The 22,193-nt window shown below is 45.1% G+C and overlaps 1 long non-coding RNA gene and 1 pseudogene across 3 annotated transcripts in view; both read right to left on the reverse strand.

Annotated features, from left to right (window-relative positions):
• LOC309486110 (ubiquitin-ribosomal protein eS31 fusion protein-like) overlaps window positions 1-10,250 on the reverse strand; it is a 14,632-nt pseudogene extending 4,382 nt beyond the window's left edge. The window contains exons 1-2 of the transcript XR_014211719.1: window positions 10,130-10,250; window positions 8,768-8,822 (exon numbers count right to left, since the gene is read on the reverse strand). The product of XR_014211719.1 is annotated as a ubiquitin-ribosomal protein eS31 fusion protein-like (transcript). The remainder of the gene's footprint in view (window positions 1-8,767; window positions 8,823-10,129) is intronic.
• A 667-nt stretch (window positions 10,251-10,917) lies between these two features.
• Window positions 10,918-19,071, reverse strand: LOC309486608. Of its 2 annotated transcripts, XR_014201614.1 has the most exons (5): window positions 18,230-19,071; window positions 12,496-12,593; window positions 11,345-11,407; window positions 11,176-11,241; window positions 10,918-11,013 (listed from the first exon to the last, which is right to left on the reverse strand). It is a non-coding gene; the product is annotated as an uncharacterized lncRNA (long non-coding RNA). The 2 variants fall into 2 exon arrangements; XR_014201615.1 differs by lacking the exon at window positions 12,496-12,593 and having other exon boundaries at window positions 18,230-19,055.
• Between the last annotated feature and the right edge of the window lie 3,122 nt (window positions 19,072-22,193).

Raw genomic sequence — 22,193 nt, forward strand, 5'->3', positions numbered from 1 at the left:
CGCCAAGGCGAACTCACCCAGCTGATGGCGGGCACAAAGCCAGCCCAGCTCTGCTAAAACTGCAGTTCATGACATTACATCTGTCTCTGTAAAGACGAAACAAAACTCTTGGCAGTGGATACATGTAACATGATTTAAACCGACTAAATGAAGACGAAGGATCTCTTTTAGGACGAAGACGTAAATCTGATAGTTTTTCAGTCGTAATAGGCCTTATTAATACGTTAACGATAAACTCCTGGTCAGAAATTGGCCTCGCGATCCAATTTCGTAAACCTACGCAAAAATCATAAAAGTGCTATTTTGATTAATGCTTATGGGAGATGAGCAGATGATAAGTCCTGCTCACAGCTGTTCTGATGCCTGGTGTGCTCACAGTTTCTAGTGATTAAAACACGAAGTTTTAATACCTGTTGTTATTGTAAACCATGTATAATATGTAATTGGAGGCCAGTTTTATGAATTAAGAAAACGGATGATAATCCCTGTTCTCCTTCTTTAAACCGTCTCATGTGTATAATATATAATGTGTAAATTGGAGACCAGTTTTATGAATTAAGAAAAGATGATAATCCCTGTTCTTATTCTAAAACCGTCTCAATGTGTAATGCATAATGTGTAATTCCTGTTAGTCACATGTTGTGAAACTCGCGTCAGTCTTCCGCATGCAACAGAAGCGCAAAACACCACGTGATTCCACAGAAAAAAAAAATCTGCTGAATTACGCCACTGACCGACACTAGAGGGCAGCCTCTAAGTCTGGGGCAGTTCTCAAATTACGCGCCCCCAACCGACGTCATCCTGCGTGAGCGTCGCCTCCCACTGACGTCAGCCTGCGCGAGCGCAACTACGCCATCTCGTGGCGTTCTAAGATAATACCTGCTTTCAATTTCTTTTTCTCTCTGCATTCATTTTCTCTCTCAAATACTTAACTGCATTCAAGCTTAGCTTATGCTGATGTTATTTGGAGTTAGACAATTACTTTTTCTGTTTTCGACTGTCACACTTTAAGTTAAGTTCGAAAAAAAAAAGGAAAACTTTTCGAATTAAAAACTTAGATTCGATTCACTCAGTTCATTGATAGGTCCACCTAGGAAGAAGCACGCCACCGTGTGGCGATCTTGGGTCGACTTATCAATATCTGTTTAACCCCCAGTCTGCAATTGAAGTGTCTCCTTGCTCCCCTTTTCGTTTGATTATTTTTTATGATCCATACGAATAACCTCAGTGTTATTGTAGGGATTATGGGAAGTCATTCTGAATTTCAGTTTTGATTATTTTTAGTATTGATACATCACTGTTATCATTCTAATTTTCTTTCCTTCCTTATTATTATTATTTTGGACCTCTCATTGCATGCTTATTTGAATTTTAATTTAAACAAGTTTGCATTTTTCAAATTGTGTCTATTCAACCAGGTGGACCACTGAGAGGAAACACGGCCCTCACCCTTGTGGCACAAACCCACTGCCGGGGCCTTTTCCTCTGCCTGCGTCTCAAACCTGTGTTGTTTATTCAAATTTTATTTCATTGATAATTATTTTTCTCTTCCCTCTTTCTCCAGTCTCTCCAAGGGGGGGGGGGGTGGGGGGGGGGGGGGGGGTTATTCTGATAATTACAACCAATTATCGTAATTTCCTTTTTGTTGTATCATTATTTTAGTAAAGCCTTTGCCTCTGACTCCTGCATACATATTTACTCAATTTGATGAAACCAGAAAGCCTTAATTTACTTTAAGTCTAACATTTTAATCCCTCATTGTGTATCTATTGGCAGGACTCAGTCAGTGCACTGTGGTGATCCGAAAGTCATCCCTGGTGGTTTCCAGTGGGCGGGGATCATCTGTCCGGCGTTACTGACACTGCGCTCTGTCTGGTGTTGGAACCGTCGGAGGGTCTGACCGCGCCCGCTGGTTTCCGCCTGGATGACCTCTATTCACCCCAGGTAAACTAAAATTTGATAGAACCCATCCACTTATTATGAACCACAGAATACTAGCTATTCCTTCGGGGTATTTTAAGTGCTTAGACCCACCTTTCTCTCTCTAAGACACACCTTCTTTCGAGGTCCTGTCCCGATAACCCACGCATCTCCTGGCCCGATCAGGAACTCTCGCAGTGTTAATAAGGCTTAGGCCTCTTTATTTTATTTTATTTTATCTTATTTGATTTATTTTCCTTAAATAACGCTCCCCGTGTTATTGTTTGCGACATTTCATTGCAGACCAATTCACTTCCTTGTGTTGTGTTTCCCTCTGATCTTCCCTACCTTCAACCTTGTCTATTTCTCCACTCTGTTGTGATTTGTTTCTTTCATTTCACTTAGACACAGAACCTAAGAGAGACCCCAGGAAAAGCTGAATAATAGAGTGACGATCAAAGCGGGCGTCGCTAGACGACCCCCCCAGGCTACCGCCTGTCCAAATTTCTATTGTGGGTTTCATCCATACCCACGAAATTGGCTCAGCTAACTGTCGGCATCAGTTAGCCCCGAAATTCTCATAAACGGCATAGCCCGTATGAGTATAGCTCATTAACCCTAAAACAAACTTGCATTGTGTCTCTTTTTGTGTGTGCTGTGCTTCTCTCACCACAGTAAGCAGAGATGTCGAGCTAACCCAGAAGTACGACCACGAGCAGCTGGCCAAAATCTTCGGAAAATCGCACTCAACCTCGTCACCAAGGCCTGGGCCAGCGAAAGGCTCAGCCTCGATATGGAACAGAAGGCAGCCGCACTACAGCTCCAGGCCACAGAAGCCCGGAAGGACCGAGCCCACACACAGAGTCGGCTAGACCAGCTAATCTTCCTGACCGAGGAAGAGGACGAGACGGACACAACGCTACAACAGGAAGTTGAAAGACTTCAAAGAGCCCTGGACGATCTTCGTCTGCACACAGATCAAAGACAGCAGTCGGAGGAAAACACCCGGAAGGAACTCAACGAAAGGCTCCAACGGGCTGAAGCTCTCCTTGAGAGAGCAGAGACTAAAATCCATCAGCTCATTCAGCAGAGACACGATCTCGAAGACGAACTAGACATGGTTCGCAGAGAACTGAGACATGCTTACAGTTTCAACCGCGACCGGGAAGGGGAAGAACATCTCACACCATTTCCCCCTTCCAGCGAGTCTGCGCCTTTCAGCCACACACCCAGAGCTGAAAAGGGGGGCGAAAGCCCACTGCACAACACCACGCCTGTCAGCCAAACACCAAGAGCTGTAAAGGGTCAGAATCCTCTCCAGACGGATTGGGCCCCCAGCAACAGCTCTCGTCCAACAAACCTCAACAAGATGGCCAGAAACATTCCTACGTTTGCCGGAGACTGCAGTGTTCATGCGTACCTTCAAGACATTGACTTTCACCTGCAAACTGTCGCCAACGCGACAGCTTGGGACAAATTGTACCTGGTAAGAATCACCTCAAGCAGAGAGGTGCGTAGTTTTCTGGATCGCCAACCACAGCCTGTCAAAGCAGATTACAAGCAACTGCGACAAGCGTTGATCCGCGAATTCTCTGACCCAGAATCAGACCAAGGGTTTATCACGGCCCTCGACGTGAAACAGGCCCGACTTGAACACCCACACTCCTATTATGACCGACTCCGACAAACGTTCTTCGGAGCAACCAACACACCAGATATGGAAGAAGATATAACCTATAGAACTTTGTTTCTGCGGAACCTGCATAGCACCGTGAGTAAACATCTCGGCGTGCTCGTCTGCCCACGAACCATGTCTACTCGAGAACTCAGAGACTTAGCCCACAAGGCTTACACCAAGCAAAGGGCCATGGATGAAAAGACGGTAAAGACACACACAATTCACTCCGTCTCTGAGCACCGCTCAGAACCAGACAGCAGGTGGCGGCACGACTGTGACGGTGCCCGTCCAAAGCGTCGGACCGACCGCTCAGAAAGATTCTGGAACCAGCATCACCCGCCGTCCAGAACTCCAAGCCCAGACCGTCGAACCTGTAACCACTCTCTCCAGAACACTGGTGAGGCAGAGTCTTCTTACATCACAGATGAAGACAGTGCAGCCACGTCTGACACAGACACAGAAAACGAACACTGACACCTACTGCTTCAAGGTCCTGACTGACCTGCAGTTGAGTAACCAAACCAATGTCTGCGCCACATACAGACAACCCACCCACCCACCCTAACCATTGCAGTGATTACACAGCACAAACGAACTTTACCAACTACATTGCACGCCTCAGAGCCGCTAAAACGCTACCTCCGCTGTGTACAAAGAAAGTCATGCGGGCCTCTGATGAACAGACTTTTCCTATGCCACCACTTACCCCTCCACCACCCTCGCAGGCCATCCGAGCTCACTGACAACCAGTGCCTCAGACAGCTGTCTGCCACCACGCACATGTTGCGTTCACAAGACTTCAATACGCATTGTGCACCTGTTGCCATCACAGCGCCACAGCTCGTAAAGCCACAAAGCACAAGGGGGGGGGCCAGGCGTAACAATGACGCCACATGTGCCAAAAAACCATGCATGGGACATCAAAGCATGTGGCATACCAACCTCAGCGAACCAAAAAGACTGTCCTAAACCAACTAAGGACCTCCATCGCTGGAAATTTTTTTTTTTTCTCCTTCTCTCTCTCTCTCTCCCTATCGCCTCTAACAGGATGCAGGCCGCAGTGGTTCGCGAGAAAGCAGCCACCATCGGACCTCACCAGGTCCGATCCCGACATCGCATGGAGAGAGAACACCCCCGACTCCTGACTGCCAAGGCAGGACTCACACTCAGAGAAGTCTAGCACGGTGATGTGCATCTCCACGGTCACCGACAACGCCCTGACACTCGTTGTGCCTATTTGTTGTTCAACGAATTCCATCCCGAATTTCGTTTAACAAAAAGGGGGAATGTAGCCACAACGACATCTGCTTCTCGCGTTAAGTGATCATATGGGAAGACACATCGTCTTGTGTCCTTGCTGGTTAATAATTGCCCCACGAGGACCCATTTACCAGCGCCCATGTGACTCGTATCCCCCAACTTTACGGCCTCATGGCATTCCGCACACACACACAAACACCCTTTTGTGTATAACTGAGAATAAGAGAAATATCTGTTATTTTCCTTTATAATGTGTGTACCTTCCTATATGCACGTGTGATAGAGGTTTGGTTTGCTAGAGTATAGTTTTGAATTCTAAATGTTCATTGAAGGGAATTCCTCAGTCGTGTCTTGTTGTAACCCTAACTCAGACCATAAAACTCTACGACCCAAGCCTCAAAGGCATTCCAGAACACACACACACACACACACACACACACACACACACTCTGGAACTTTGGAAACAGATATTCTTCCACATAACAAGCCACTAAATGTTTGATATGTATTCCTATGTTTCTCAAAGTGTCGTCATTTGCCATAACGGAAACACTGACAATTTTATTGTGTGTTTAATCAAGCTTTATTTGTGTGTAATGAGGCATATGAACGTAATGTTATGTGTGTCCAATATCTACCTGTAATTCTTGGTATCTGTCTGACCGTCCTGTTTTAATTCAGCCAGTCCCGCACATAGTATTACAGTAAGATGTATTGTTCCAGGTGTACAATCTTAAGAAGAAATATGAATTCTTTCTCTCATAAGACATATGGTGAAAGTAGGCGTTTTCTTCTTCACACAAAGAGAATTTTCCCGCTTCAGAAAAGACAATCTGATTCGCTGTCGTTCCAAGAGGGGGCGTAAACAGAGGTCTGATAAAATGTCAGAAGCCCCCTCATCTCGCGCTCTTCTCTCCTCTCTTCCAACTCAACTCATCCAACTTCTCTGGACCCTCTTCCTCGGCGCAGCGTTTCTCCAAGGAACATCTGAAGGAGGCCCTGGCCTTCTCCTCGGACCAACACATGTTCGAGTCGTAGCTGCCGTTCGTTGCAACTAAGATTTCCAGCCTCTCCCATCCCGGGAGACGAATCTGAACTTTTCCGGTAACGTTAAATTCAAGTGAGCCTTTACATCGTTTTTCGAAACGACCCAGAAGAAGAAGCTAGACGCAAACCAGCCGGACACGCGCACGCGCGTCCCCTTTTCAGCATCACACTGAAAGAGTACCACATCTCGCAAGTATATTGATTCCTATAAAAGCTGTTCCAGGTGTCTAGGTCTTAGGTCTGTGATTTAAGTTACCCTCTATCTTCCCTCTATATCTTTCTTTCTTTCATTCCATTTTCATTCCGATCACGTCATGTTTGTTTAAATGTTTATGTGTTTGTTTGCATTTTTACGTACGTTTATATTTGTAGTTTATAATCTCTAGCGTGTGCCATTTTATTAATAAACCCATTTATACTTTTAACTGTCTCTGTGTTTGAAAACCCACTTTTTATAAAGTCAATGAAACAAAAGATCTATAAAGCTACAGGCTCTATAATATTAGACTACATTCAGTAGTTTTAATTAATAAACTCAATAAAGTTTAATGTTCTTGGCCAGAACCTAAACTTTAGTGGAGTTTGTGAATACCCCTTCTTAACTGTACTGACCTTACATCTACTCGCTGGCCGAGTTAAAGGTTGGTCAGACCAGTTACAGAACGAGGCATTTCCTATAATAAAAAAATAAATAAATGTACATGCGACTTATGAATTATGACCATGAGTCATAGATATTAATATCCCAAGATTCCCCATATTCTTGAGCTAATTCATATTTACCCAGATGCATATTCGCTACAAGCTAAATGACATTCTGACTGAGGTGAATTCGATCGGAATGACAACGGATATCTGGACGGAGGACTACCACAAATTAAGTTACTTGACCATCACTTGCCATTTCGTGACAGGAACATTTAAAATGATAAGCACAGTATTGACAACCGTCGCATTCCCACTGGAAGAGGCTAAGACAGGGGAGAATATTAGGAGAGAAATCATCAGACTTCTGAGTATGGCCTGGATATGAGTCTGCTGAATAAAGTGGTGTGGGTGACAGACCAAGGCTCAAACATAATCAGTGCCCTCAGACCATATCGAAGACTTGACTGCCAAGATCACCTTTATAATACGGTGATGCGACACGCCCTGGACCCCACGCAACTGGCCCAAGATGCTCCGACTGTTGCCGAGACTCTACAAGCTACCAAGACACTGGTCAAATATGTCAAAAAGACAGGCATTGCAGCTTTGCTGTCAAAAACCATCATCCAAATGGCAGACACGAGATTTAGCACGGTATATCTGACCTTAAATTCTGTCCGCTCGGTTTATCAAGAACTATGCGAAAAACTACGTGACCGTGCAGAGGGCTGGCGGATCGATGCCATATCTCCAGATGTCCTTGACTTTCTTGTTGAGTTCTTGCAACCATTTTATGATGCCCAGCGTGAACTTGAAGGGGACCAGTACCCAACCATAAACGTGGTGTTTCTGTGGTTTGAGCGACTGAAGCGTCACTGCAACAGAAAGACGACTGACAGCCCCTATCAAGCCATCATCCGCGAGCGGCATCTCATTTGGATTTTGCGTAAAGTGGAGATCCAAGAACTCCACAAAATTGCAACTTTCCTTTGGCCTAAATATAGCCAGCTCCGAATGTTGTCCTCTTCAGAGAGAGAGAACCTTCACCTGGAGGTTCGGAGACAGCTCAGCGACCTCCGCACAGAGGAGGCCACCACTGAAGGACCTGCGCCCAAGAAAGCTGCAGTTGATTTTGAGGAGTGGGAAAACGTACCTGTGGCAGCAGATGCCACGGATGAAGTCGAGAAGTACTCGACTCAAAATCATGCCATGCAGGACGACAGAGATGTTTTGGGCTGGTGGAGAGATCAGCAACTCAACTACCCGAAGCTTAGTGTCCTTGCCCGCGGCATTCTTGCCATTCCAGCCAGCAGCAGTAGCAGTGAGCGCAACTTCAGCGCTGCTGGCAGGACCATCGAGCAGAGGAGGACAGCCTTGAAGCCATCTACCGTTGATGCAATCCTTTTTCTGCATAAGAACATGGATTAGCCTTAACTTTGATGGATGGATTATGTATAGTTAACAAGAAAAATGGTAAGAGTGATTTTCATTTCAATAAGCTGCATTTGTGTTAGGCTTATGATAATGTTACTTTGCTGGGGACAGAACACAGAACTACTTGTTAATTATTATTTTTATTTTTATTTATTTTTTGTTCTGTTAGTTTGAGCCATTTTGGTAGGCCTATGTTAATTTAATTTCAATTGGCTATAGGATTGTTCATCTTGTGCACGCCTGTGTTAACGTGCGCTTGTTGCTCTGTGTGCGCGCTCTGATGCGCGCCGCTCATGTGTTGATTCCGAATGCCTTACAGTTGCTTAATAAAAGCGGGCTTTCCACATAAACAAATTTGTTTGTATTGTGTCATTAGTAAGAGAAAAAAAAATAGATTTTAACTGTGACGGGCTCGGGTCGGGCTCGGACATAAATATCTTAATGCCTGTCGGGCTCGGGGCGGGTTCGGTTACTACTTTGTCGGACGCGGGCCGGGCTCGGACAGAAAAATGCGGCCCGATCCGCACTCTAACACACACACACACACACACACTCAGCACAGAGGACACACACACACTCAGCACAAAGGACACACACACACACACACACACACACACACACACACACACACACACACACACACACACACTCAGCACAGAGGACACACACACACTCAGCACAAAGGACACACACACACACACACACACACACACACACACACACACACACACACACACACACACACTCAGCACAGAGGACACACACTTTACTGTACATCACCTTCTTTGTCCTGGATCTTTGCCTTGACATTCTCAATAGAGTCTGACGGCTCGACCTGCAGGGCATCATGGGAAGATTACAGCAGGAGTGTATTCAGATCAGTGTGTAAATGATGGTTCTGGAGTCCTGACTATTCGATTAAGATCGATTACTGTGGTCATGAATCAATTATAAATCAATATTTGATTTGGGATCTCAATAATAAAAGAGTGATATTCCTGTAATGGTGCAGTGATGTGGAGAGACTGAAACACTCTCAGAAAAACTCAGATTTAATAACGTAGATTCAATTCTAGGTTATTATTTTACTCTCTAGACTGAAGCTACGTCTGTCTGACACTCACTCGTTCACTATATAGTGCAGTTGGGAAGAAGTGACTGAAGAAGAGTGAGTGAATGAAGTTCAGATATAGTGCACTACATAGGAGACATCGAACACACTGAACACACACACTTAAGTTCAGCAGATTCACATCAGTCACATCATGTTTATTTATACAGCACTTATTGATGAACTCGATCTGAACTGTGTAACACACACACGTCTGGTTCACTATCTTTGTGGGGACTCTCCATAGACTTAATGTTTTTTATACTGCACAAACTGTAGCCTATATTCTATCTCCTTAGACTAACCCTACCCCTAAACCTACCCATCACACACACACACACACACACACACACTCAACCTACCCATCACACACACACACACACACACACACACACTAAACCTACCCATCACACACACACACACACACACACACACACACACACACACACACACACACACACACACACACACACACACACACACTCAACCTACCCATCACACACACACACACACACACACACACTAAACCTACCCATCACACACACACACACACACACACACACACACACACACACACACACACACACACTAAACCTACCCATCACACACACACACACACACACACACACACACACACACACACACACACACACACACACACACACACTCAACCTACCCATCACACACACACACACACACACACACACACACACACACACACACACACACACACACACACACACACACACTAAACCTACCCATCACACACACACACACACACACACACACACACACACACACACACACACACACACACACACACACACACACACACACACACTCAACCTACCCATCACACACACACACACACACACACACACACACACACACACACACACACACACACACACACACACACACACACACTAAACCTACCCATCACACACTATATCTCACACACACACACACACACACACACACACACACACACACACACACACACACACACACACACACACACACTCACTCACCTCGAGTGTGATGGTTTTACTCGTCAGCGTTTTCACGCAGATCTGCATGTTGGCGTCACGTGCCCCTGCCTGACATAAACACCGGCTTCAGCCTCAGTGCTCGAGTGTAGTGTGTAGTGTGTAGTGTGTAGTGTGTAGAGTGTAGTGTAACTCTGATGAGTGTTCACTCACCGCAGTGGCGCTAATGGAGCATCAGGAGAGGAGCTCAGTGCGCATGCGCCGGTCTGCAGCGGTCCTGCTCAAAAACATTCCCCCAGTAGCAGATATCTATGCCCAGTAGTATGTTCCTGAACAACCCGAGGCTGCAGTTTCAGGCATAGATGTACATAATAAAACCCTAACCCTTTATTATGTATATCTATGGTTCCAGGACCCGTTTTTTTGTGACAGCGCCACCTACCGAACTGGATGTTATGGCAGCTGCAGTTCTAGACCCAGTGGTTTAGTTACTTTGTACATAGTATCAAGATATTTAATCTCAGGAGTATTTTTTTTATAAATGTGATTTTTTGATTCAAAATGCATCAGAGGTTAGTTACAAAGTGTGTACACAAAGTGAGACACAATTTTAAATTTAAACAAATTAATTTACACAAAATATAAATGAAAAATGTATATCAATCTTTAAACAACTGAAAAGTGGAGTAAGTCTTAGCTTCTTGAATTATACTGTATATTGATTAACCTCCTTAAGTTTAACTAAGATGGAATTAGCATATGCAGTCACTAAATTACAGCCAGATATTGTAAAGGTTGTAGAGAGGCAAGACTAGACTCAAGAATGATTCAAAAATGTATATTTATTTATGTCATTTTTGCAATAACAGCAACACCAAAAAGACCTCCTTTTCATCCGTCGCTGCACAGACAGAAGGGCTTCAACTCTGAGAGAGAGAATTAAATAAGAGACATTTGTTTAACATGTTCAACTGAAATATAAATCTCTGATGTAACACTTGTGCACTGTTGCAGTTGTAGAGAGAAAGCCGAACAGAATATTCATGTTACTGATGTCTAATTCCAAACTATATAAGAGCAATACCCACCAACTGAATGGTCTCACTTCTTTCCTCAATTGTTTGTACATTTTTCTGTTAAATTCTTCCACTTCACTGAAATATTCATCAGAGAACAATCACGGTTGTGCTCACATAAATATCAGTAACAAAAGGTGCACTGGGCACTGTGCCGAAATAATATATAATCTGCTCTGACCTGTAATGATGATCCGGCCCAGAGAGGAAGATCCCGGAGGACAGCCAGGGCACACATGATGGCCTATGGAAAGGGTTAATATAAATATACTATTACACCACTACTGAACAGCAAGCCAGTACACATGTGTCCATACACGAGTACGCTAGCATGCAGGAGCAGGACACACATCACATCACATGGTTCAGCATTCCTCTGGACAAAGAACACCACAGATGAACTGCACTTCATACTTAAGTATACATTTTATACTTAACTAATATGGTAAAACAATGAGTATTAAGCAAGTTTCACACTAATACAGTAAGCTACAGGTACATCTTACACACATCTTTTTAAGTTTAATTAATGTGCTGGCTAGATTTACTTATTATAGTCATTAAAACTCAACAAGGATTCATTAAATCATGGCCACGGATTAAGAACGTCGTAGTAATTAATAAAACTAGCGCATGAATTCTAAATTTGTGGGAATTAATTATTAAAGCTGCCGTCGGCAAAATTTTTTTGATCATATTCAGTGAAATTGACACTATAATCCGACAGAACAACATAAATAAGGTGGTTTTAGAAAAAAACCCGAGCTTCTAACTCCACCTGGAGCGTGTTATTTGTTTTGCAAAAATCCACCGCTCCCGGATCATCGGGTCCAATCAGCGCAGGGGGGTGTGAGATCTGACTGTCAATCACAGGTCGTGCACACGCCACAGATCCCCCCTCACTCGCGCACGTTAATATCACATGCACACGCCACGCCTGAAGTTCGCCTGGAGATTGCATGAAGCGTGATGGCGGAGAGAAAATCTACTAACAAGCTTCCAATTCCTCGGTTATTGCTATCTATGGATAGATTAGCCAGGGCAGCCTACCTCCGAGTCCATGGTGTTGATAGATGCTGAAGAGACGGACGCGTTCACAGGTACACACGCACAGTGACGCACTGACGAGCACGACCTCGATGGGAGGGTGCTCGCTGGTAGTGGGAAGGGGCATGAGAGTTGTAAACATTCAAAATTTTGGCTAATCGACCCAATCTGCCAGACTTGCCGACGGCAGCTTTAATTGATAGTTAGCAGCTCTCACTTTGGCTATATAAACTTTGCTTCGTTTAAACATTATAAAATAAAACTTAATTGTATGTCGGTACTCACAGTCTGATTGGTGTCCATGTGGTCCATCTTAAATGAGTGTGTTTGGTTGGGTAGGTGGCGCTGTGGGTCCTGGAACTGCAGGAATAGCCCAGCAAACCCTTACGCAAAACACAGGATTACTTGGCGTTGGTCAAGGCATAGGAAAATATATTGCATATAATATATAGTTTTTTGATCATCTAAAATACATTTCCAGCACAACAGTGCCATTATTCATAATGAGCATGAGCAATAAACACTAGCTACAGCATCACCACTGTCACGTGATACTCGTTACGGGATGGACCAATCACAGCCGAGTGTGATCACTGGCTGTGTCTCAAATCAGCTGGATGAATGATCATTGTATACTTGTATTTGGTGATGTAATTGACTTGTATCTTTTCAAATATTATGTGTTTTTTTACTGAAAAGTCCAACTTCACTGTGACCAAGTGATCACTGTCAATGACAGCTACTGTTAGACTCAAAGAGAAGTAAAAAAAAAACCTAAAAATGATTACGTTCATAAGATATGTGATGATCATAAGTAAAATTTTTATTGAGTTCAATTGCATGTCATATGACGACGTCATAGTCTAGATCAGTGGTTCTCAGAGTGGGGTCTGCGGACCCCTAGGGGACCCTGCGCACTGACTGGGGGTCCGTGGAAAGTTTGCTATAAAATATAAACATACCCGGAGAAAGTGCAGGGCCCATCGTCATTACTCCGGCGTGTGTAACGTTAGACCAATGAACATTCGGCTTTTACATTTCGTCAATCTACCACAGCATTTCCCTCAGGCTTTAACTTCACAGCTAATGAATGAATAAATGAAAGCCAATTAAACAGGCGCATTGTGTTCAGCACTCCCCCCGCTTTGGGCCAATAGAAACTCTGTTGTTACATTACATCAATCTGTCAAAGCACTCTCTGAGTCTGAAAACGCTAAGTAGTCCATTCTCTCTGTTTATTGGCTGTTATTGCATGTGTGCATTTTCATTGCATTTTAGGACTATACCTATAAAAAGCATTTTGCACTATTTACATGGTGTTCCCCTGTGTTGTTGCAGTTAATTTTTACTTGCTCACCCCTTTCCCATCGTTCTCTCTCTCTCTCACTCTCTCACACACACACACACACACACACACACGATTTAGCTATTACATTTGTGTTGCGGTTATGAGGGGGTCCTTGGAATTTTTTCTGCCCTATGAGGCGTCCCTATCTCCAGATAGTTTGAGAACCCCTGGTCTAGATCACCACACAGACACAGGTAGAGTTCACCTTCACCACACAGACACAGATAGAGTTCACCTTCACCACACACAGACACAGATAGAGTTCACCTTCACCACACAGACACAGGTAGAGTTCACCTTCACCACACAGACACAGATAGAGTTCACCTTCACCACACACAGACACAGATAGAGTTCACCTTCACCACACAGACACAGGTAGAGTTCACCTTCACCGCACAGACACAGGTAGAGTTCACCTTCACCGCACAGACACAGGTAGAGTTCACCGCACAGACACAGATAGAGTTCACCTTCACCGCACAGACACAGGTAGAGTTCACCTTCACCGCACAGACACAGGTAGAGTTCACCGCACAGACACAGATAGAGTTCACCTTCACCGCACAGACACAGGTAGAGTTCACCGCACAGACACAGGTAGAGTTCACCTTCACCGCACAGACACAGGTAGAGTTCACCGCACAGACACAGATAGAGTTCACCTTCACCGCACAGACACAGGTAGAGTTCACCTTCACCGCACAGACACAGGTAGAGTTCACCTTCACCGCACAGACACAGGTAGAGTTCACCTTCACCGCACAGACACAGGTAGAGTTCACCTTCACCGCACAGACACAGGTAGAGTTCACCTTCACCGCACAGACACAAGTAGAGTTCACCTTCACCGCACAGACACAGGTAGAGTTCACCTTCACCGCACAGACACAGGTAGAATTCACCTTCACCGCACAGACACAAGTAGAGTTCACCTTCACCGCACAGACACAGGTAGAGTTCACCGCACAGACACAGATAGAGTTCACCTTCACCGCACAGACACAGGTAGAGTTCACCTTCACCGCACAGACACAGGTAGAGTTCACCGCACAGACACAGATAGAGTTCACCTTCACCGCACAGACACAGGTAGAGTTCACCACACAGACACAGGTAGAGTTCACCGCACAGACACAGGTAGAGTTCACCGCACAAACACAGGTAGAGTTCACCTTCACCGCACAGACACAGGTAGAGTTCACCACACAGACACAGGTAGAGTTCACCGCACAGACACAGGTAGAGTTCACCGCACAGACACAGGTAGAGTTCACCGCACAGACACAGGTAGAGTTCACCGCACAGACACAGATAGAGTTCACCGCACAGACACAGGTAGAGTTCACCGCACAGACACAGGTAGAGTTCACCACACAGACACAGGTAGAGTTCACCGCACAGACACAGGTAGAGTTCACCACACAGACACAGGTAGAGTTCACCTTCACCGCACAGACACAGGTAGAGTTCACCGCACAGACACAGATAGAGTTCACCTTCACCGCACAGACACAGGTAGAGTTCACCTTCACCGCACAGACACAGGTAGAGTTCACCGCACAGACACAGATAGAGTTCACCTTCACCGCACAGACACAGGTAGAGTTCACCTTCACCGCACAGACACAGGTAGAGTTCACCGCACAGACACAGGTAGAGTTCACCGCACAGACACAGGTAGAGTTCACCACACAGACACAGGTAGAGTTCACCACACAGACACAGGTAGAGTTCACCGCACAGACACAGGTAGAGTTCACCACACAGACACAGGTAGAGTTCACCTTCACCGCACAGACACAGGTAGAGTTCACCACACAGACACAGGTAGAGTTCACCGCACAGACACAGGTAGAGTTCACCGCACAGACACAGGTAGAGTTCACCACACAGACACAGGTAGAGTTCACCACACAGACACAGGTAGAGTTCACCGCACAGACACAGGTAGAGTTCACCACACAGACACAGGTAGAGTTCACCTTCACCGCACAGACACAGGTAGAGTTCACCGCACAGACACAGATAGAGTTCACCTTCACCGCACAGACACAGGTAGAGTTCACCTTCACCGCACAGACACAGGTAGAGTTCACCGCACAGACACAGATAGAGTTCACCTTCACCGCACAGACACAGGTAGAGTTCACCTTCACCGCACAGACACAGGTAGAGTTCACCACACAGACACAGGTAGAGTTCACCACACAGACACAGGTAGAGTTCACCACACAGACACAGGTAGAGTTCACCGCACAGACACAGGTAGAGTTCACCGCACAGACACAGGTAGAGTTCACCGCACAGACACAGGTAGAGTTCACCGCACAGACACAGGTAGAGTTCACCGCACAGACACAGGTAGAGTTCACCACACAGACACAGGTAGAGTTCACCGCACAGACACAGGTAGAGTTCACCGCACAGACACAGGTAGAGTTCACCGCACAGACACAGGTAGAGTTCACCTTCACCACACAGACACAGGTAGAGTTCACCACACAGACACAGGTAGAGTTCACCGCAAAGACACAGGTAGAGTTCACCGCACAGACACAGGTAGAGTTCACCTTCACCACACAGACACAGGTAGAGTTCACCACACAGACACAGGTAGAGTTCACCGCACAGACACAGGTAGAGTTCACCACACAGACACAGGTAGAGTTCACCGCAAAGACACAGGTAGAGTTCACCGCAAAGACACAGGTAGAGTTCACCGCACAGACACAGGTAGAGTTCACCGCAAAGACACAGGTAGAGTTCACCGCACAGACACAGGTAGAGTTCACCACAAAGACACAGGTAGAGTTCACCACAAAGACACAGGTAGAGTTCACCGCACAGACACAGGTAGAGTTCACCACACAGACACAGGTAGAGTTCACCACACAGACACAGGTAGAGTTCACCGCACAGACACAGGTAGAGTTCACCTTCACCGCACAGACACAGGTAGAGTTCACCACACACCGCACAGACACAGGTAGAGTTCACCACACAGACACAGGTAGAGTTCACCACACAGACACAGGTAGAGTTCACCGCACAGACACAGGTAGAGTTCACCACACAGACACAGGTAGAGTTCACCTTCACCGCACAGACACAGGTAGAGTTCACCGCACAGACACAGATAGAGTTCACCTTCACCGCACAGACACAGGTAGAGTTCACCTTCACCGCACAGACACAGGTAGAGTTCACCGCACAGACACAGATAGAGTTCACCTTCACCGCACAGACACAGGTAGAGTTCACCTTCACCGCACAGACACAGGTAGAGTTCACCACACAGACACAGGTAGAGTTCACCACACAGACACAGGTAGAGTTCACCACACAGACACAGGTAGAGTTCACCTTCACCGCACAGACACAGGTAGAGTTCACCGCACAGACACAGGTAGAGTTCACCGCACAGACACAGGTAGAGTTCACCTTCACCGCACAGACACAGGTAGAGTTCACCGCACAGACACAGGTAGAGTTCACCGCACAGACACAGGTAGAGTTCACCACACAGACACAGGTAGAGTTCACCACACAGACACAGGTAGAGTTCACCGCACAGACACAGGTAGAGTTCACCGCACAGACACAGGTAGAGTTCACCACACAGACACAGGTAGAGTTCACCACACAGACACAGGTAGAGTTCACCGCACAGACACAGGTAGAGTTCACCGCACAGACACAGGTAGAGTTCACCTTCACCACACAGACACAGGTAGAGTTCACCACACAGACACAGGTAGAGTTCACCGCAAAGACACAGGTAGAGTTCACCACACAGACACAGGTAGAGTTCACCGCACAGACACAGGTAGAGTTCACCACACAGACACAGGTAGAGTTCACCGCACAGACACAGGTAGAGTTCACCACACAGACACAGGTAGAGTTCACCGCAAAGACACAGGTAGAGTTCACCGCACAGACACAGGTAGAGTTCACCGCAAAGACACAGGTAGAGTTCACCGCACAGACACAGGTAGAGTTCACCGCACAGACACAGGTAGAGTTCACCGCACAGACACAGGTAGAGTTCACCGCACAGACACAGGTAGAGTTCACCGCACAGACACAGGTAGAGTTCACCGCACAGACACAGGTAGAGTTCACCGCACAGACACAGGTAGAGTTCACCGCAAAGACACAGGTAGAGTTCACCGCACAGACACAGGTAGAGTTCACCACAAAGACACAGGTAGAGTTCACCACAAAGACACAGGTAGAGTTCACCGCACAGACACAGGTAGAGTTCACCACACAGACACAGGTAGAGTTCACCGCAAAGACACAGGTAGAGTTCACCGCACAGACACAGGTAGAGTTCACCACAAAGACACAGGTAGAGTTCACCACAAAGACACAGGTAGAGTTCACCGCACAGACACAGGTCAGTGATGCAGCTGCGTGTGTAGACCAGGGGCCAGTTGTATAAACCTCTAACACTAGTCTTATAAGTTAGACATCAATTTATTTTCTTTAAGACGGTTCATAGCTTTTTTAAATCAGTTACATAAAAACGTAGATAAGCCTACTTTGATACCGAAAACTAAGACTGACTGCCCCTGACTAACTGCTAGTAGGTCATACTAGAACATTATGGCTATGTTTATGCAACCGGCCGCAGGTCCAGTTGGTTGCCTGATGTGTGAGTACCTGTGGTGAAGGGGAGGGAGGCCTTCACAGGGGAGAGACTAGTGGACATTTCAGGACTGAGCTGTCGTCGCGTCCAGGCACAGGTCCTTCATCAGATCTGGAGTGTGTGTGTGTGTCCAGGCGCAGGTCCTTCATCAGATCTGGATACGGCCTAGATCTGGCGGACTGCGGTAAACCTCGGGATAAACATAGAGACTAATATTAGCGTAGACGCCATTCTTCTTATGATGTAACAAGTAGGGAAGTGTTCCCGGTTCCGTCTGACCTAATCTATCTAGTCTATAATGTGTTATGTGTATGCTAGGTCAAAGAGATGTGTCTTTAGTCTAGCTTTGAACTGACAGAGTGTGTTTGCTTCCCGGACAATGTTAGGAAGACTGTTCCAAAGTTTTGGTGCTAAATAGGAAAAGGATCTACCGCCAGCAGTCGATTTTGATATTCTAGGTATTATCAACTGGCCGTAGTTTTGAGATCGCAATAGACGTGAAGGACTATAATGCGTTAAGAGCTCGCTCAAGTACTGCGGAGCTAAACCATTTAGTGCTTTGTAAGTAATCAGCAATATTTTAAAATGTATACGATGTTTAATAGGGAGCCAGTGCAGTGTTGACAGAACCGGGCTAATATGGTCATACTTCCTGGTTCTGGTAAGAACTCGAGCTGCTGTGTTTTGGACCAGCTGTAGTTTGTTTATTAAGCGTGCAGGGCAACCACCCATAATAGCATTACAATAATCTAGCCTTGAGGTCATGAACGCATGGACTAATTGTTCCGCATTTGTCAATGAGAGCATATGACGTAATTTAGATATATTTTTAAGATGGAAGAATGCGGTTTTACAGATACTAGACACGTGACTTTCAAATGAAAGATTGGTATCAAAGAGCACACCCAGGTTCCTGACGGACGATGAAAAAGCAGCCATCAAGTGTTCGACAGTATTCTAGTTTATTACGTGAGGACGTTTTTTGTCCAATAATTAGAATCTCTGTTTTTTCAGAATTAAGTTGTAGGAAATTACTAGTCATCCAGGTTTTTATATCAGCTATGCATTCCGTTAATTTTGTGAACTGGTAAATTTCGTCTGGGCGTGAAGAAATATAGAGCTGAGTTTCGTCAGCATAACAGTGAAAACTAATGCCATGCTTCCTAATGATATCTCCCAAGGGTAGCATGTACAGAGTGAACAGCAGCGGTCCTAGTACTGAGCCTTGTGGTACGCCATACTGAACTTGTGATCGATGAGACATCTCTTCATTTACTGCTACAAACTGATAACGGTCAGATAAGTATGATTTAAACCATGCTAATGCAATTCCACAAATGCCAACATAATTTTCGAGTCTATTTAAAAGAATGTTGTGGTCAATAGTGTCAAATGCAGCACTAAGATCGAGTAACACTAATAGAGAGATACAACCACGATCGGATGATAAGAGCAAATCATGTGTGACTCTAACGAGAGCTGGACTCAGTGCTATGGTACGGTCTAAATCCTGACTGTAAATCCTCACAGATATCATTTCTTTCTAAAAGGAACATAGTTGTGAGGATACCGCCTTTTCTAGTATCTTTGACAGAAAAAGTAGATTCGAGATCGGCCTGTAATAGACTAATTCTGTACAATCAAGTTGCGTTTTTTAACAAGCGGTTTAATCATAGCCAGCTTAAAAGTTTTTGGAACGTATCCTAATGACAAAGATGAATTAATGATATTAAGAAGAGGATCTATGACCTCTGGAAGCATCTCTTTCAGTAGCTTAGTCGGTATAGGGTCTAACATACATGTTGTCGATTTAGATGATTTAATGAGTTTAACGAATTCTTCCTCTTCTATAGACCTTATGTAGCCCCGCCCCTTTCCAGCGCTGCGCTCGTTGTCTTTTGTCTTCCGGTCTGTATTTTCACAACAATCTTGCGTATTTATGAATGAACGGCTCGTTTTAAAATCTTCCCAGTCTACTGACATTTGTTAAGACATCTGCTTTAAACATTACAGTCCTCGTGATAACTTTCGTTAACTTTGATTTAAGTAAATCCACTTCAAAAGCTAATTACTCCTGGACAGCAGCGCCATAGAGATATACTGTACAGAGCGACCGCAAAACGGAAGTTAAAAGACAATATTCTAAAGATGGCGGCGCCCTCATTTCTCTGGCACATAAGGTCTATAGCAATGAATGAATCAAATTTTTCCTTAGGGAGACTACCATGCACTGCCTGATGCGATGCGATGTTATAATTTTCTCCCTGATATTATCAATCTTATAAGTGAAGAAGTTCATAAAGTCATTACTGCTGTGCTGCTTGGAAACTTCTGGGCTTGAAGCTTTATTTTTCGTTAGTTTAGCCACTGTTTCAAATAAATACCTAGGGTTTTGTTTATTTTCTTGTAATAGGGTTGAAAAATAAGCAGATCTAGCAGCTTTTAAGACCTCTCTGTATGCAATCGAACTCTCTTTCCATGAAACGCGGAATACTTCTAGTTTTATTTTCTTCCAGTTGCGCTCCATTTTTCTGGCTGCTCTCTTAAGGGCCTGAGTGTGCTCGTTGTACCACGGCGTTGGACTATTTTCTTTAATCTTCTTTAAGCGCAATGGAGCAACTGTGTCTAAAGAGCTGGAAAAGAGAGAGTTAAAAAGTTTCTGTCGCAATATCGAGTTCTTCTAAGCTATCCGGGATGCTGAGATTAGTTTAGTGGCAGAAGTGATAGGTCTCACATATTTGTAACACGGAGTCGGCTTTGCAGCCTTGGCTAAATGAAGTTTACACGAGACTAGATAATGATCTGAGATGTCATTGCTCTGCTGCAGAATTTCAACGCCATCAACATTGATTCCGTGTGATAATATTAGATCTAGGGCCCTATCTTGCACCCAGCGCAATTGACTTTGTACACCGACGCATGTATCATTCCTATTTTGCACCCGCGCAAAGCGGACTTTTCCCTCCACAGGCGCACGTCGGTTAACTAAGAAATACACTTGCGCTCCCGGGGGCGGTTCAGCGCAAAGAGGAGGCGTGTTCCGGCGCAAACGTTCCCTCATGCTATTTTACAGGTTTAGAAAACAATTCCGCCACTGACCGAAAAAACCCCCAGTTTAAAGTCAGTGGCACGTTGCGCATGTTATTCATATGCTATTTTAAGGGCGCATGCTTGGCCATAATCAATGTAGCGTGTGCACAACGCGCATACACTTTGATTCTCTCATCTACACACAGACGCAGCAGTTATCATTTTTGCAAATCATACATTATTACGATAGATAGATAGATAGATAGATAGATAGATAGACAGTTTATTATAAAAGCACACATCTAGCTTACACATTTACCCAAATTATCATACGCCTGTTTAACCGAAGCTAATTTGGGTGGGTTTCCCCAACACACGGAGAAACCCACCCAAATTAGCTTCGGTTAAACAGGCGTATGATAATTTGGGTAAATGTGTAAGCTAGATGTGTGCCTTTATAATAAACTGTCTATCTATCTATCTATCTATCTATCTATCTATCGTAATAATGTATGATTTGCAAAAATGATAACTGCTGCGTCTGTGTGTAGATGAGAGAATCAAAGTGTATGCGCGTTGTGCACACGCTACATTGATTATGGCCAAGCATGCGCCCTTAAAATAGCATATGAATAACATGCGCAACGTGCCACTGACTTTAAACTGGGGGTTTTTTCGGTCAGTGGCGGAATTGTTTTCTAAACCTGTAAAATAGCATGAGGGAACGTTTGCGCCGGAACACGCCTCCTCTTTGCGCTGAACCGCCCCCGGGAGCGCAAGTGTATTTCTTAGTTAACCGACGTGCGTCTGTGGAGGGAAAAGTCCGCTTTGCGCGGGTGCAAAATAGGAATGATACATGCGTCGGTGTACAAAGTCAATTGCGCTGGGTGCAAGATAGGGCCCTAGATCTAATATTATCACACGGAATCAATGTTGATGGCGTTGAAA

This window comes from Leuciscus leuciscus, assembly GCF_965113295.1.
Source record: "Leuciscus leuciscus genome assembly, chromosome: 22".
NCBI classification, from domain to species: Eukaryota; Metazoa; Chordata; class Actinopteri; order Cypriniformes; family Leuciscidae; genus Leuciscus; species Leuciscus leuciscus.